This window comes from Cryptomeria japonica, chromosome 6 (assembly GCF_030272615.1).
Source record: "Cryptomeria japonica chromosome 6, Sugi_1.0, whole genome shotgun sequence".
Taxonomy (NCBI): domain Eukaryota; kingdom Viridiplantae; phylum Streptophyta; class Pinopsida; order Cupressales; family Cupressaceae; genus Cryptomeria; species Cryptomeria japonica.
The window spans coordinates 234262579-234279121 of record NC_081410.1 but is presented as its reverse complement, the minus strand read 5'-3'; the positions used below and the strand labels follow the sequence as shown (position 1 = coordinate 234279121).

Sequence of the window (16543 nt, the reverse complement as noted above, 5' to 3'; positions counted from 1 at the left end):
TTAAATCAGTTCTTCACTTGTGATTCCCCAATTATCCTCCTCAAATGAGGTTATGTTCTCCCTTTTATATCTCATGTTTGAGGGAGTCGCAACTTTTCATTTGATGTTTTTGACCATTCATTAACTTAATTAAAATTTAATTATATTTAATTATATTCTTTTATATTTTAATTTAATTTTATTATTATTATTTATCATTAAATTGTATTTCAAAGTGGGGACATTACAAATATAACATCTCTATGAGTGCTCCATGAAAGCAAACTAGTTTTCATGAAGTCAAAGGTTGCAATCAGTATGTAATTACATGCGCCATATAACAAGTGGGGAGGCGACAAAGGTGGTGGTGTTGTGAAAGAACATTTCCCTCAAGTCCCCAAGTCTTAGAAATGTCCTCCAATTGGGGATGTGGAGTTTTTTTTTCATGTGGGGTAGGGGGGAGGAGGGGAAGGTTAGGGGCACGTGTTCCCTTGGAATAGTGTGAATTAATATTAGAGATGACAATGCATACCATACATAGAAGTAATATATATCTTTATTCATACATGAAATTATTTAAAAAGAAGACCAAAAATGGTCAGCCAGAGATTAGAGTTGATCTGACTAGATCTTACCTATGTTACCCTGATTTGTTGGGACGGGGGTATAGAACGTATTCTTTTTTTTGGCCATTTTTGGGGATGAAAGGGGATAGCTAAGGAGACAGTTATATAAAAAGTAGGGAGAATTTAAAATATATAAGGAAATTTCAGATATTATATGATAACATTGATAAACCTAAAATCATTCGTGATATACATAATACATAGCAATTTAGTTGAAATTCATAAATTCATATACATGATGTAACTTAAAACTATAGTTAATTCAACTTGCTTTCATACATTCATAAATATAGCTTATTAAATCACTGCCAATATGCATGCAATACAGTGAAACACAGGGACGTGTCCCCTATCCCAAAACCTCCTGTCAATGCGCCCTACCCGTTTATGGGATGGGGTGACGTCAAGGGGATGTCCCCTTGCCATCCTAGATGTTGCCCAAATCCTCCAAAATGCCAAGAAATGTTTCGTGGCGATTGGGGATGTGTTGTTGTTCTTGGGACGGTTGGGGGACGGTGGAATATCCTTCGCTGTCCTGGGGATGGCTATCTGTCCCCTGCATATGGGAACACTCCCATGCTTTAAAAACATAGAAAACGCTTTCGAAAGTTTTTTTTTTGCATTGTTTGTGACCTGGGGGGCCCAGAATGAGATTAAAAACCCAAAATTGAAACCTAAAATACCAAAACACAAAACCAAAAGAAAACAATAACCCAGCTCCATATTTCACTTTCATTTTCTCTGGTTTTGCTCCTTGCTATGAGAATTTGCTTGTTGGAGAAGAGATGGGCATGCTCTAGAGGAGAGATTGGACTGATTAGAGGAGATGTTTGACTGTCTTTTTTTTCGCTTCAAATTTGAAACAAGTTCCCATCTTCAAGATTCAAGCTACAGCCAAGGTAGGTTAAATTTTTTTTATAGTTTCCTGAGTTTTTTACTTTGCTACTGAGTTTGTAGATTGAAAGTATTTTCATTTATTTGTTTTCAGACTGTCAATCATAAACAGAAGCATACAAAATGAGCAGTAACAATAGTGACAGTCATGAGGGTAGTGAGAGTGAAAATGAACTGAACACAATGTCAATAGACCCTTCTACTGCTGTAGAAAATCCAACCTCAAGTTCTATTGCACAAGACCGTTTTGCATGCCCTACACCCTTTCTTCAAAAGTTTGAAAAAGGCCCTTTGAACCCCAAGAAACTATTGCTTCAGCTTGGCACAAATATGACTGCGAACAAGGGGAATAATACAGGTGGGAGCAAGAAGTGGCTTTGTCATGTTTGCAACACTCATTAGCATGGGAGCTATACTAGGGTTAGGACATCTAGTGGGTGAGAGTGGAAAAGATGTTAGAGTTTGTGAGGCAACAACATTGGAACAGCAGATTGAAATGGGAAAGTTGGCTGGAGTAAGTGACGACAAAATCATTACAATTCACAATAAGAAATGACCATCTATTGATCTACATGCCTCTTCTAATGTGTCGGTTGGAGAGAGTGGTGATAGAGGGTAGAGTAAAGCAAGTGAGAAAAGCTCAGTGGTGGGGTTAGTGAATGTGCAAAAATGTTAGCAAGATGATGATGCAGTGGCTGATTTCTTTGATACCGTGCTCTTCCATTTCATTTGGTGAGGTCACTTTATTTCAAAACTATGGTGAGAGATATATTTACAGTTGGACCGTCTTATGCCCTCCCCTAGAGAGCATAGATTGCATGCTTCCCTTCTTGACAATCAATATTTAAAGCTGCCATGATGATGGAGGAGATGAAGCAAAAACATGGGTTAGGAATGGCTGTTCCATTATCATGGATGGGTGGACTGGTATTTGACATAAGCCACTCATTAATGTTATTGTTACATGCCGTGCTGTTTCATACTTTATTCGAGCTATTGATTGTTTTGGAAAAGTTAATGATGCCCATAGAGGAGGTTGGGCCTTCTAATGTTGTGTAAGTTGTGACAAATTCAAATCATGTTTGTAAGCTAGCTGGTTTGATGATTGAGAGTGCTTACGAACATATTTCTGGACATGCTTTGAAAGACATTGGTAAATAGATTGGGTGAAGGCAACAATGACAAAGGCTAGAGACATACAAATGTTTGTATGTAACCATCACACTTCATTTGCACTATTTCGGTCTTATTGGAAGAAAGAATTGCTCAAACCTATTGAGACTAGATATGCTAGGTATTTTATTTTGTTGGAGAGGATGTTGGAGGTGCACGATGTTCTACAATCCACTACGTTACCCCAAGTTTCCGGGACAGGGGGATGAGTTTCCAGGACGGCAAATTTTTTTGCCAAATTTGGGGACGGGGAGGGGGGGGGGGGGGGGGGGTGGCAAAGGGGACGGCTATATAAAATATAGGGAAATTTAAAATATATAGGAAAATTCTAAATGTTCATATGAAAACATGGATAAAGCATGCATCTATACATTATATTCATATGAAAACATGGACATAGCATGTATATGATACTATAAAAACATTATAGAATGCAAACATCAAACATACAACATTATCAATAGACTCAATACTCAATATGCACTCATAATTCAGAATTTCAATTCATTCACATTGTCAATATGCATATCATAATAGATATTAAAGAAATAACATACAAAATGCCCAAAGGCTACACTGCTGCCATATTGTTTCATTGTCAATTGCTATATGGAAATCAAAATAGTATTAAGTAAATACTAAAAAGCAAAGTATAATACTGCCCGTAATCTGCATCTCCTAATATTGTATCAAAATCAGAGTCCTTTGAGTCTATGCCGTTGTCCTGGTCAACGTCCACCTCATCCAATGGAATCCCAACCAATCCCTGTGATGTCTCCTCCTCATCAACCTGGGCCATATCTTCCAGATCAACATCCCATTGTAAACTTGGAGTCTGTCGATACTCTAGAGTCTGACGATCCTGAAGTCGAAGAGCACTATGCATGGGCACTAGCTTCTCCGCTCGTCTAGAGGTAAGTCTATTCCTCTTGATAGAGTGGATAAAGTCATATGTGGACCAATTCCTCTCTGCAGCAGAGGAACTAGCAACCTATGAAAGTAAGCGAGTGGCAAGCAATTTCAATTGTGGTGTACCCATCCCATGCCATGTCCACCATCCAATAGAGTCTCTCTGGGCTAATATAGCTATGTGCAACCTCGGCTGTGGTTTACTCAATGTAGAACCACGAAGATTTGTGAAGTCAAGGAATTGTGCACGAAGTATGGAAGCCTGCTCCTCTATATATATCTTATCAATGGCTCGCGTGAAGCCATCTAAAACCTCATCATCGTCACATGGAGGCACCCTTCCATCCCTTGGTGCATACCATTTGGGATTCAATGCATAGGCTGCCATATGAAGCGGGGTGTTCATTATGTTACACCTCCGTGTTACAATGGGCCTAATATGTTGCTCATAGAACCCCCAAGTAGGATCCTTAGCCAAAATTGTTTGCTTAATCTTCCCAAGCATACTATGAAAGTCTCATATATCTCTCCAAGAGTAGGAGAGTCTGTATCAGCATATCTAATGACATCTACAATAGGTGAGATGACAGAGCAAACATATCTGCAAGTGCAAAGTTCAAAATATTAAAATTAGAATATGAAAATCAGCAATCTAATATTTAATTTTTAAAACAATCAACAATTTGATAATAAAATCAGCGATGTCTTACCTCACAGTGGACCACCAATTGTCATCAAGAATCTTTTGTTTGGCAGATTTTCCTTCAGTAGAGTTTGATTCCCGCCATCTACCCCACTCAGGATTCACCACCATCAATTGTAGAGGATCATGCACCTCAAGCATCCTCTCCAACAAGATGAAGTAAGTGGCATACCTACATTCATTAAAATAATAAAAAAACTAAGTGGCATATCTATATTTTATTCAATGAGAATTAAATTAAATAATTGGAAGTTTGATACAAAATTAAGTGGCATTAACAATTTAGCATGCCTTGTTTCAACGGGTTTAAGGAACTCCTCCTTTGAAAATGATCTAAAGAGAGCAAGTGAGGTGTGGTGGTTGCAAATGAACATTTGAATGTCTCTAGCTTCTGCCACCACTTGCTTCACCCAATCTATTTTTCCTATGTCTTTTAATGCATGAACACAACATGGGGTCCAAAAGATGTGTTTGTAAGCACCCTCCACCATCAAACCTGCTGATTTGCACACACGTGCTGAATCAGTGATCACCTGTACAACATTAACAGCCCCAACCTCCTCTATGGCATCTCTCAAAATGCCAAACTGGAACTCTGTATCCTTACGCTTCCCTGAACAATCCACATTCAAAAAATAGGAACCAGCAAAGCATGTGACAATGACATTGATGAGTGGCCGATGTCTAACATCAGTCCACCCATCCATCACAATAGAGCAACCTGTCCTCATCCAAGATCGTTTCATATCCTCCATTAACACATTAACCTTGGAATACTCTTTGTCTAAGAGAGTAGTCCGTAGCTTATGATCTCCAGGGGGTGTGAATGTGGGACTGAAAGTGGCTATATCTATGACCATTTGTTTGAAGTAAGAGGAACGTGCCACATGAAATGGAATGGCATTAGCATAAAAGAATCTACCAACTGATGACTCTGTAGCTTCACGTCCTTTTATATTAAACAAAGCTTCTACCGACCTTCCCTTATCACTACTCACCTTCCTCTTTCCTCTTGTTTCAGTTTGACTACTACCAATAGTGGATGTCATAGGCCTAGATGCTTGTGAAGATGCAAAAGAAGGTGTTAGGACTACCCCACCTTGTTTCCCCATTTCTGCCTCCATATGCAATCCATGACACTTTATCCTCTCTCCATCTGTTAACTTTGGACAAGCTATGACCCCATGGCCTGAAACACCCAAGAAGTGAGACTTTACCCTTGTGTAGCTGCCCCTAAATTCTTTCAAACAAACATGACAATCCCACACCCTACTCCCTCCAGATTTTTTTTCCCTTCATCTCTAGACCTAGGTGTAGCAAATTGGAGAAGATGTTTGTCTTTATTAAAAGGGCCCTTTGCATATGTTCTCATACTTTTTGAAGGGCATTTAAATATGTTAGCTTGCTGTCCACACTTCTCTCAGTCTCAACACTTCCCCCTGTATTTCCACCAACCACTTCCACTTCATTGTCACTACTACTGTCACTCCCATTGTTGCTCATTGTTTTTTATTTTGATTCTTTGAATGAACTGATAAAATAAAATAAAATCAGACATTTATCTCATAATATATTAGATGCGAAAAGATTCTCAGAAATTTTTGAAGTTTTATTTAAAATTTAAAATAGATAATCTTAAAACTTAAAACTATAAATAAAAATAATAAATTTCAACTCTTTATCCACTGGGAATGACAACGGTGAATAAACAGAAAAGTTAAAACTAAAACCCTTAAAAAAAAAATTACATACCTTGCCAAACGTTGCCGACTTGCAGCAGCCTAAAGACCAAAAAGAACGTTGAAATCCTCCTTAACCCTAGGCAATGCAACCACAAAATCTCATACTCACCTTGCAAACACAGAATCTCCGACCAGCTGGAATGTTTTCGGTGCCCTGCAAATTGCCGCCCTGCGTTTTCTTTTTGTTTTTTGCCGAATCGCCCAATGTTCACAGCGATGAAATAATACACGATATTATGATTATATCATACGATATAATCGTATATGATATATGATTATATCGTATGATATAATCATATAAGTAATAACTCTTAAGTGTTTAAGACTTATGAATTAAATTTATAAATTATGAATATTTTATTATTTTTATTTTCTATTTATAATTTTAAAATTTATTTTTATTAATTTTAAATTTTTTAATGTTTGATATGAATTATGAAACAATAAAACATAGATATAAAAATTCAAAACCATTAACATTTAACAATTAATTTAACAATTTATTATTTAATATTTTATTATTTAATTGATTTTCTATTAATAAATTTTAAAATTTATAATATGAATTAATTTAAAATTATAAATATTTGATATGAATTAATAAATTTAATGTTGTCTTTTAATTTTTGATAGAGGGCCCATGTTAGAAAAATATAGATAGTCGTATTTTGATTTCATAACTATTCAAATTCAATAATAAAAAAATTGATAGTCGTTTTTAAAATTTTTTCAATATAGAGGGCCCATGTTAGAAAAATATAGATAGTCATATTTTCAATAATTTTTAATAACTATTTCGAAAATTTTTAATTGATAGAGTGCCCATGTTAGAAAAATAAAAAAAAAATTGAAAGTACGACTTTTTAAAATATTTTTCCCTAGCCCTCGATGTGGGGGACGTCTGGCTGTCCCTGGGACGTGCCAATTTGTCCCCAGCCGTCCCCGGGACGTACGAACGTTTCCCACAGCTAGGGAAACCGTCCCCTCGATTCGGGGACATCCCCTCAAAATTCAAACAATTTGGGGATGCGGGGGGGGGGGGGCATCCCCTGGCCGTCCCCGGAACGTCCTCGGGATTGGGACGGGGGTTTTCGGGTAGGGGACGCGTCCCCGAGTTTCGTAGACAATCCATGGTTGTTTTTCCAGATTTGAAAAGGTGGCCTCAATCAAAGATAGATGAAGGGAAGGTAGAGAGAGAGTACTTGATGAGTCTTGGTGGGCCAATATCAAGAAATCTGATTTTTTTTTTTGAATTTGTTACACTTTGTATTACAAAACCTTTTATTTTTAAATGTTGATTGTAGGTATATTTTCTCTATCACATCATCGACTGTGGGGGTAGTCCAATATTTAGATATAGACTCTCCTAGGCTAGGAGAGATCTATGAAACTTTTTGATATCATGCTTGATCAAATGAAGCAAACAATTCCTCAAAAGGATCTTGAATTGCAATTCTATGAGGAGCTTATTAGGCCTATTGTCACAGAGGTGGAACACAATGGACACCCCTCTTCATATGCTTGCCTATGCTATTAATCCGAAGTGGTATGCTGTAATGTCCCCTTATGGTCAAATTTAGGAAATTGGGACAATTATCTATCAATGATCAATTGCAAGAGATTTGTTTCCTCAAAACTTATAAGAATCAATTGCAAGAGACTTCTTTCCTCAATAATCTCAAATAATGCTTAAAGTAATAATAATAGAAGTTGATACCACTCCACAAGTGATGCTTAATACAATTGATATCATGCTGATGTTATAAGATATATGAAAACCAAAATGGCTGCTATCCCTGATATAACTTCAAAACATATGCAAGATGATTTGATCTATTTAATAATAAGATTTCATGCTATCTCAGATATGGAAGATGGATAAATTGTTTCGCTTTGCTGGCTTTGACATGTTTGCCATTGATGTCAATAAGTGTGCTTGCAAACCACGGTATGTAGATAAGTTTAAAGACACGGCAAAATCGGTTTGTTGTTGATATTACAAGGTGGTAAAGCAAAGACATTAATACTTGCTGATAGCACTTCATTTTGGTTCAGTTTTGATTGTATTAATCAATTATGACAGCTTGATTATAATATCACATGGTGTAAGTTGTGGTTGTGTTTGAGATAGTAAAGTGTATTTTAGTTATCATGAACACAAAGTATCAAAGCTCAATCATTGGTAAAGCACATAAGCATGTAGATTAGTTTATGAATGTTGTCTAAAATCTGCAATAGCAGTGTTGTGCTTTGCCTTCAACATGACAGTAGCTTTAATTTGCAATCATTTCTGATCTTGTTATAGGTTAACGAGTTAAGGAAAGTAAATGGACAGTTATCATTCACATCATACTTTTATGATAGATGTTTTTGTGCTGATACAACGAAGTTTTGATCTCCTATAGCACAGGCGATAGGATAAACAGAGTTAAGCGACAACAAATTAAATGACATATCTCTGTCGATATTATTGCAAGTGTTTAGTGTCTTAACAAATGATAATCATTTCTTACCATAATACTCTTGAAGATTGTTAATAAAGTCACATTCTTAGTTCATATTAATACTGGGGTTTAAAAGACAGCTTAAATGTCTTTTTAACGACTAGTTTGCTGATTGACAGTGACAAAACTTTCCTCTTCTTTGTTCGGCAAAAAACACAAACTTTGTGGTGTTGAGAGGAGTGTGTGTGTATAATAAAAAATGGGAGGGAATGTTTTTGGAAGAGTAGAGTGTTGTACATGAGAATATAAAATGATCTGTGAAACAAAAGGAATATTTTTTTTTAAGAAATAGAATGATATGTTTAAATGACTATTGCAGATATTGGTTATAAAGGTCAGAGTGATTTAAAGATAATGAGAAGGTTGTTGACTAATGAACACGATCAAAAGTGAAGTATTGTGTAAAAGCTAATATTGTCAATGTTATTCCTGTTTTGTTTTATATTTGATGCAGTGAGGGTTTTGATAATAATAGTGTGTGTCTGTTTAGCATTTTATATTCTTATTTTTGAATTGATTGCAGAAGATGGAAACAAAACAGTGATGACCAGAACATTTTGAAGAGCAGTTTGCCATTGTAAAATTGTAGAAAAGAGATTTGATTTTTGAGACAGTTTAATGTGAATGATTGAAGAATGGCAGTATATCAAATTGCTTTGTATTGGAACAGAGTAACCCTTTGAATTTGTAGTTTCTGAGTTTTTTTGTTTTTGTAAGGGTTGGTGCTCCTAAAACTTGTAAGGGGTTGGTGCTCCTACATTTGTTGCTTTGAACTTTGTGAGTGAGGCCTAATATATAAAATTGGTCATAGTGGTTTTTCACCCTAGGGGTTTTCCACTCGAATATTGGTGTAATGGTGTTGAATTTGTGTTTTTGAATCTCTTGATTATTTCATTAAATGTTGTTGATAATTTCCTACGATTTGTTGCAAATGCAAATATTATTGTGTTAAAGTTTTATTGATTAAAGATTTTTTTTGTTTCATTGATCATTGATTCACCCCCCCCTTCCCAGTGATCCTAGTATTCTAACAAGTGGTATCAGAGCATAGGTTCCTTGTAGAGGTTTAACAATTGAAGGTTGGTCCTAATAGTGGAATACTGATTGTCATGGCACAAGAAGGGTCCTCAGTTGCTAAAGCCCCCTTATTTGATGGAAATGATTATGCCCTTTGGAAAGTAAGAATGCAAACCTATTTGGTCTCTCTAGGAGTAGATGTTTGGTGTTCAATTGTAAACGGTTATAGTGTTCCGGACACTATTCCTACTGATGTTGATGGCAAAAGACAGTATGAAACTGATGCAAGAGCAAAGCATGCCATACTCTGTGGTCTATCAAAAGATGTTTTTGTTAAAGTTATACATTGCAAATACTCCAAAAAAGTATGGGACAAACTAAATAGTATTTATCATGGAAATGATAGGGTAAAGAAAGCCAAGATCCAAACTCTTAGAGGAAAGATTGAGGAATTAAAGATGAGCGAAGAATAAAATGTTGCAGATTATCTTCTCAGAATTGATGAAACAATGAATGCCATTCGTGGGCTTGGAGAAGAAATGGAAGACAAGGTTGTAGTAAAGAAGGTTTTAAGATCTTCGCCAACCAGATTTGATTCTAAAATATCTGGCATAGAAGAAGTAAGAGATATAGATAAGTATTCCACGGATGATTTGCATGGAGCACTTACAACATATGAAATGAGGGCATGTAATGAAGAATTTTCCAGTAGAGAGTCAACATTCGAGGCTGATAAAAAGAGTAAGGCATCTTCGGATTCTAAGGATTTTGAAAGTTGTAGAATCTCATCTTGCAAGAAAACTTAAGAAGGGCTCAAGAAAGTATAACGGTAAACTTCCTTTCAAATGTTTCAACTGTGGGAGGATTGGTCACTTTGTAGCCAAATGCCTTAATGGTGATTCCAATGATGATGAAGACAACAATGATAAATAAGGTAAAAAGAAGTTCTTTAACAATAGAAGAAAGAACTTTTTCAAAAAGAAGAAGAGTTCATTTGTAGATGTTTTTGACAGCGATTCTGAAAATTCTGCAAGTGAAGAAGGTAAGTTTTTGTTTATGGCATTTGATAGTACTAATGTGGATCAAGATGTTGTATATGAAATGGATAATGAATCTGAGATGGTGGACATTGATCTTGAGGGTGAGTTGTTGTGTGCACTCAAAGAGACTAGGAGGTTAAAGGAGGTAAATATTCAAAAAGATCAAGTCTTGAAAGAGAAGGAAAGCTTGGTTAACAAAACCAAGACTATGGAACAATTGATTGCTGACTTGACACTGCAATTGGACGAACAAAAGAGAATGGTAGAAGTAATGAAGTTTTATTTGACATCCAAGGATGAAGAGTGTAACAACTTGGAGGCTGAAACTGTAAAGCTTAGAAAGAAACTTGGAAAATATGACAACACTAGATTAGAAGACATGCTGAGCAAATAGAGAAAATCAAATATTGGTACTGGTCTAGGTTTTGAAGTTGGGCAGAGTTCAAATGCCTTTGATAATAAATCATTGCATGACATATTCAAACCTGAAAACATAGGTACAGATTTGAACAGTCAAGTAAAGGACAACAAAACTTTTCAAAATTCTTCAAAGTCTGATCAGAAGTCTTCTTTGAAGAGGACAAATCCAAATATGCATGTAAGAGGTCAAATGAATATGTTCAAAAGTTCATCATTTGCTGGTAAAAGGGTTCCTTTCAGATTTAACTCATACTTTGTTGGCCATTGCTTCTATTGTAATCAATTTGGGCATAGAATGAATGACTGCAAAATTGTTTTGGGAAGGTATTCAAGATTTGGTTTTGGAAATTCTTTTTATAAAATGAGCAGTCTAAGATGTTTCAATTGTAATAACATTGGTCATGTGAGGAAAGATTGCAGGCATGTAGCTGGAATGCAAAATGAGAAGCATGTTGTTGATTCTGGAAAAAGTGTTAAATCAAACATAAAAACAAACAACATTTGGAAACCAAAGGTGATAAGAAATATTGGTAAGTTTTTATTTTTTAAGCTGCTTTTCATACAGAAAAGAGAGATCTATGGGTGATAGATTGTGGTTGTTCAAACCACATGACTGGTGATAGGAAGAAATTTACTAATTTGGATAGTTATGAAGGTGGTTTTCTAAGTTTTGGTGATGATTCCTCTAGACAAATTAAAGGTGTGGGATCTCTGTTGTTGAATGAAAATATGTCTATTCATGATGTATATTTTGTTGAAGGTCTAAAGCACAACCTTATGAGTGTTAGCCAAATTTGTGTTAATGCTTATAATGTATTGTTTAATGATCAAGGCTGTGAAATAAAAGGAAAATCAAGAAAGGTGGTTGCAGTAGGTAAAAGAACCAAGGGAAATGTTTATAATTTAAAGGATTTCACAAGTATTAATAATCATGATAGTATTTGTCTTATGGGAAAGGTAGAGGAAGGATGGTTATGGCACAAAAGACTTGGACACTTGAATTTTGACAATCTGGTCAAGGTGAGCAAGCATCACAATGTGAGAGTTATGCCACTCATTCATAAACCTGCAAATAGTGTTTGTGAGGGATGTCAACATGGAAAATGAATAAAGACAAGTTTTGCTTCAAAAGAACATTCATCTGCTAGACCTTTACAACTTGTTCATAGTGATCTATTTGGTCCTACTAGATCAAGGTCAATCAATGGAGAAAAGTATTTTATGCTTTTTGTAGATGATTATACCGGAATGACGTGGGTAACATTTTTGAGACATAAATTTGAAGCTTTTGATAGGTTTAAGGTGTTGACTTTCTTTGCCCCTTATTCTCTCCCACTCCGACTCATTTAATTCCCTTCCATCATGTTCCTCTAACCCCCTCATAGCGCATCTCTTTGTCTTCTCATTTCCTTACCGTTTCCACTCAGCATGTCTTTCGTCCTTCTTGTGTGCTCTAAATTCATTGATTTCAGTCAAAGTTTTGCATGTTTGTGTTTCTTCCTTATCATCTCGTCCACCCTCGTTGACAACCTTTTGTTTCTTATAGTGTTTTTGTTTTTCTCCATTTTGGACCCTTTTTTTACCCTTAGCTATCTTCGCTTTGTCTTTCTTATTCTATGTTATTTTATTGTTGTTTATCTTCTCTATTTCTTTAGCCCGTTCTCTCTATTCTTCTCATTCTAACCTCTTCTTTACTTTATTAATTTTTATTTTGTTAATTCATCTTATTAATTATTTTTTCTTTTAAATTTGTTTAAGGGAATTTATTTTTTGCAATTATCATTCTCCTAAAGTCTTGTTCACATCTTTGGAATATCTGGAATGATCTTCATAATTTTTATTGTGAAGATATGTGATGTCTCCAAATAAGATTTTGTTAATTATTGTATTGTTTATTTGAGGAAGCTATTGAAGATATGTGATGTCCCCAAATAAGGTTTTGTTAATTATTGTATTGTTTATTTGAGGAAGCTTCTTGTATTATCTTTATGAATAAGGAACAATGAATGGACCTATGACAATGAATTACATGTTATCATCTTATATGATAACAAGATGATGCAATGACAATAAAAAAGAGATGGTGATTATGTATCAAAGACAAGTTAAAAAGATTTGTTTATATTAAACGAACAACCAATGGAACGATCAGAAGAGTAGTTTGATAGAATCATTAATGGTCGATATCGATATTACAAGCAAAGACTTACAGCCGACTTTAAGGTGCGAATGCAACAAAGGAGCAATTCAAATGAAAGAAGCAATGATTAATGTGATCTTATCAAAAAGTATCGGTGAGTTAATCAAATGAAGCTGACAAGTCACCGCCTTATTAAGAAGATACAACGATTCCATAAGCCATCATAAATCAGCGAGTAAGGAGCAAGATTATTAAAATAAATAATGCAATGGTTAATATTAAGGAGTCGATGATTAGAATCATCTTGAAAGGACGTGATTACATTTCAGAGGGCTGCACTTACAACAGTAATTAAAGAATATGAATAAATAATTAAGGCAACGTTCAGAACGAATCAAATGAAGACTTAATGAAATAGTGTGATTTGAATGGATGCTTGCTGATTTTTCAAGACAAAGAGAAACTAATGTAAGAGAAAGCACGATGAAACAAAGTGCTGTGTCAGTGAAATATCAGTTGGTGCATACGATACCGAAGACAACGATCATTATCCTCTTTAAGACGGCGAGTTGCTTCTAGAATAAATAGCGATAAAGTAGTGTTTATTAATAAAAACAAATAAGGTTTGACTTAATTATAGTAAGCAGCGATCCAAAACAATAATTATGCTTACTTTAGGACAGTAACTAAACATTGTTTAGAGAAGCCCTGTGAAATATGGCTAGCGATTGTGATTAGTAAAATAAAGATTATGATGGGCAGTATAAGATGCAACGATTTCTATATCAAACAAAGGAAAACTAGGAGGCATTGATTATGATTAATAGAAGATAATGATTACATAAAGACAGCGATTAGTATACACAAACAGCCATAAGCAGTGATTTGTATGTTCATGTTAAAGGCAGCGGTTATATAAAGAACAGCAAAGACAGCGACTAGTTTAAAGAAAGGTTATAAATTAAAGGTGATGTCCTTTGAATGGGTTGTCACTCCTCAAAGAGATGCCTCTCTTCATGGAGGCTTGAGGATATAAAAAGAGATCAAGTATGGAGGAATAAGGGGATATGGTGCGTTAGTCAATGAAGCATATACACCGGATATATGAGAAGGTATGAATAAAGATCATGTACAGATATGAAAAGAAGAGCAATCCTCTTAATATTAAGAGGGTATATTAATTGGAGTTGCCTTCCTTAAAAGGATGTGTTATTTGATATGAATATCTCATTTAAAGATGTTATATATTTGCATTTGAGAGATGTGAGAGGAGGGAAAAAAAAATATTTTAGGAGAGTGGGTTGTATGTGTACTAGAAGATGGTTGGAATAAATACATCAAGGGGATAATATAAAAAGCATATGTGAATTTGATAAGCAGATTATAAGGAAGCAGGTGTGATCTCTTTGTATCAGAGTTGTTAGCAGGTTTATAGCAGTTTCAAATGTAATATAAAGTGCTTCATAACGAAGAGAATTGTGTTGCAGGCTTATAGTCATTTCATAGCATCTGAAGATCAAGTTGAAAGGGAGAATTATAGCATAAGTTTTGAAGAATCTATTTTATTACGACTCTAATCTGAAGGTTTAGTTGAGCAACAGCAATTTATAACATTGAGGCATATATTTTAAATATACAAATTAAAATAAGTTCAATCCTCCGAATTACTCTTAAAATTTTAAGTTAAATATTATAATGAAATGTCTTCAGATTTGATAAAATTATATTTATAAATGTATTACATTTTGGAATTGTCATCTCAGATCTAAATTAAGATAAACCCTACATTGGAACATTACAAGATATTATTGTTTATGCAGTTTTAATTTTTGTATTTATAGTCACTTTGTGATATTATTCAATTGTTTTCCAAAACCTTTTCTTTTACACATTTATAATATTTTTTATTTATTCAGTTTTGTTATATTCTTTCACTTTCCTTAAACTTTATTTAAAATTAATTTTCAATATTATCTTTTGGAATTTTTTTAATTTTCAATTATAACTAAAATATAATAATTTTATTTCTTTTAATAACTTAATGATTTTCTATAAAGACCCAGGATTTTCGTTTTGAATTTATAAGTTTTATGTTACTAAATATCCAAATGTCTTTTGAACTTTTATAATTATAGTCACTAATTTACTATCAGAGTAAGTCATAAAATGATAATATAATAACTTTGAAAATATTGTTTATAATAATTTTGTTATTTATTACTTATATATTTCATAATATTATCATTAATTTCTATAATGTAACTTTTATAATCCCTTTTTAACATATCTTTCTATTGGGTTCTAATACGATATATAATTAATTATGCTAGTTCTTATTTTGCTAATTATGTTTCACTTCCCTCCATTTATGGTAGTTAAATTTTAGATTTTATACTAATGTGTATTTTTGGTGTTTTCTACATAATCTTATAATATAATAATTATTATTAAAATGTTTTAAAAATTTGTTAGCATATTAATTTCAGTGTTTTTATAATTGTCGTCTCTTGTTTTGTTTTGTTGTGGCTCGTTTTTTTTTTCACTTGACAATCAATTTTAACTCTTTTATGATTTCTATCTATTTTTTATGTTTCCTTTTCTTTCTGCTTCTCTTCTTTAGTGATCTAGTTTGACAATCCTTTATATATTGTTGTTCTCATTTTGATGATGAATCATGATTTGTGATCTGAATTGTTAATACAGAAATTCATACATAATCACCAAAATCTTTTTAACTCAAAATTGATTTTTTAAGTGTTGTGAATGTTGATACTTGTTTTTTTTTATGAACTTATAGTCATGATAATATAAAAGAACATAATATATTTTGTAGCTTTTTGAAAGCTCACATGAAAAAGACTTCTAATAAATATGAAAGAGACTGCTACAATTTGAATTCTATGTATAAGAAGTTTTGATCTAACTCCCTTTGATTGAATCCCAGCAAACCTCCATACTTCAAACCGTACAATTTCCCAAAGTTTTAATTTTATTAAAAAACAAGATGACCCAGAAGTAAGACTAATTTTTGTACTTTGACACTCCTATGTAGAGCACTAAGATACCTTTAAGCTTCCCTGAACTAGAGTGAAAAACAGAGGCTCAGCTAATAATAGCAGGGATGAATAGAGGATATCTTCCTTAATGTAATCTGTTAACAACAGCTTGGACTTGGACTGACTAGACCGAGAGAGGATGGATGGCCTAGATTAGTTTAATGGTATGGATGGAAGAAATTGAAATTGCGTCATACTTGAAGAATTAAATAAATAAGATTCTGATACGAGGTAAAAATAGAGGTTGGCTTTGGAAAGGTTGTCTTTGTGGTCTTCTTTTATTATGTTTTTAATGTCTTCAATGTTATGGTGAACAATGAATTTAAATTCCAATTTGTTG

At 34.0% G+C, this 16543-nt stretch overlaps 1 protein-coding gene across 6 annotated transcripts in view; it reads left to right on the top strand.

The window, feature by feature from the left end:
• LOC131071474 (probable RNA-dependent RNA polymerase 5) overlaps positions 1–16543 on the top strand; it is a 245886-nt gene that overhangs the window by 121398 nt on the left and 107945 nt on the right. The window lies entirely within an intron of this gene.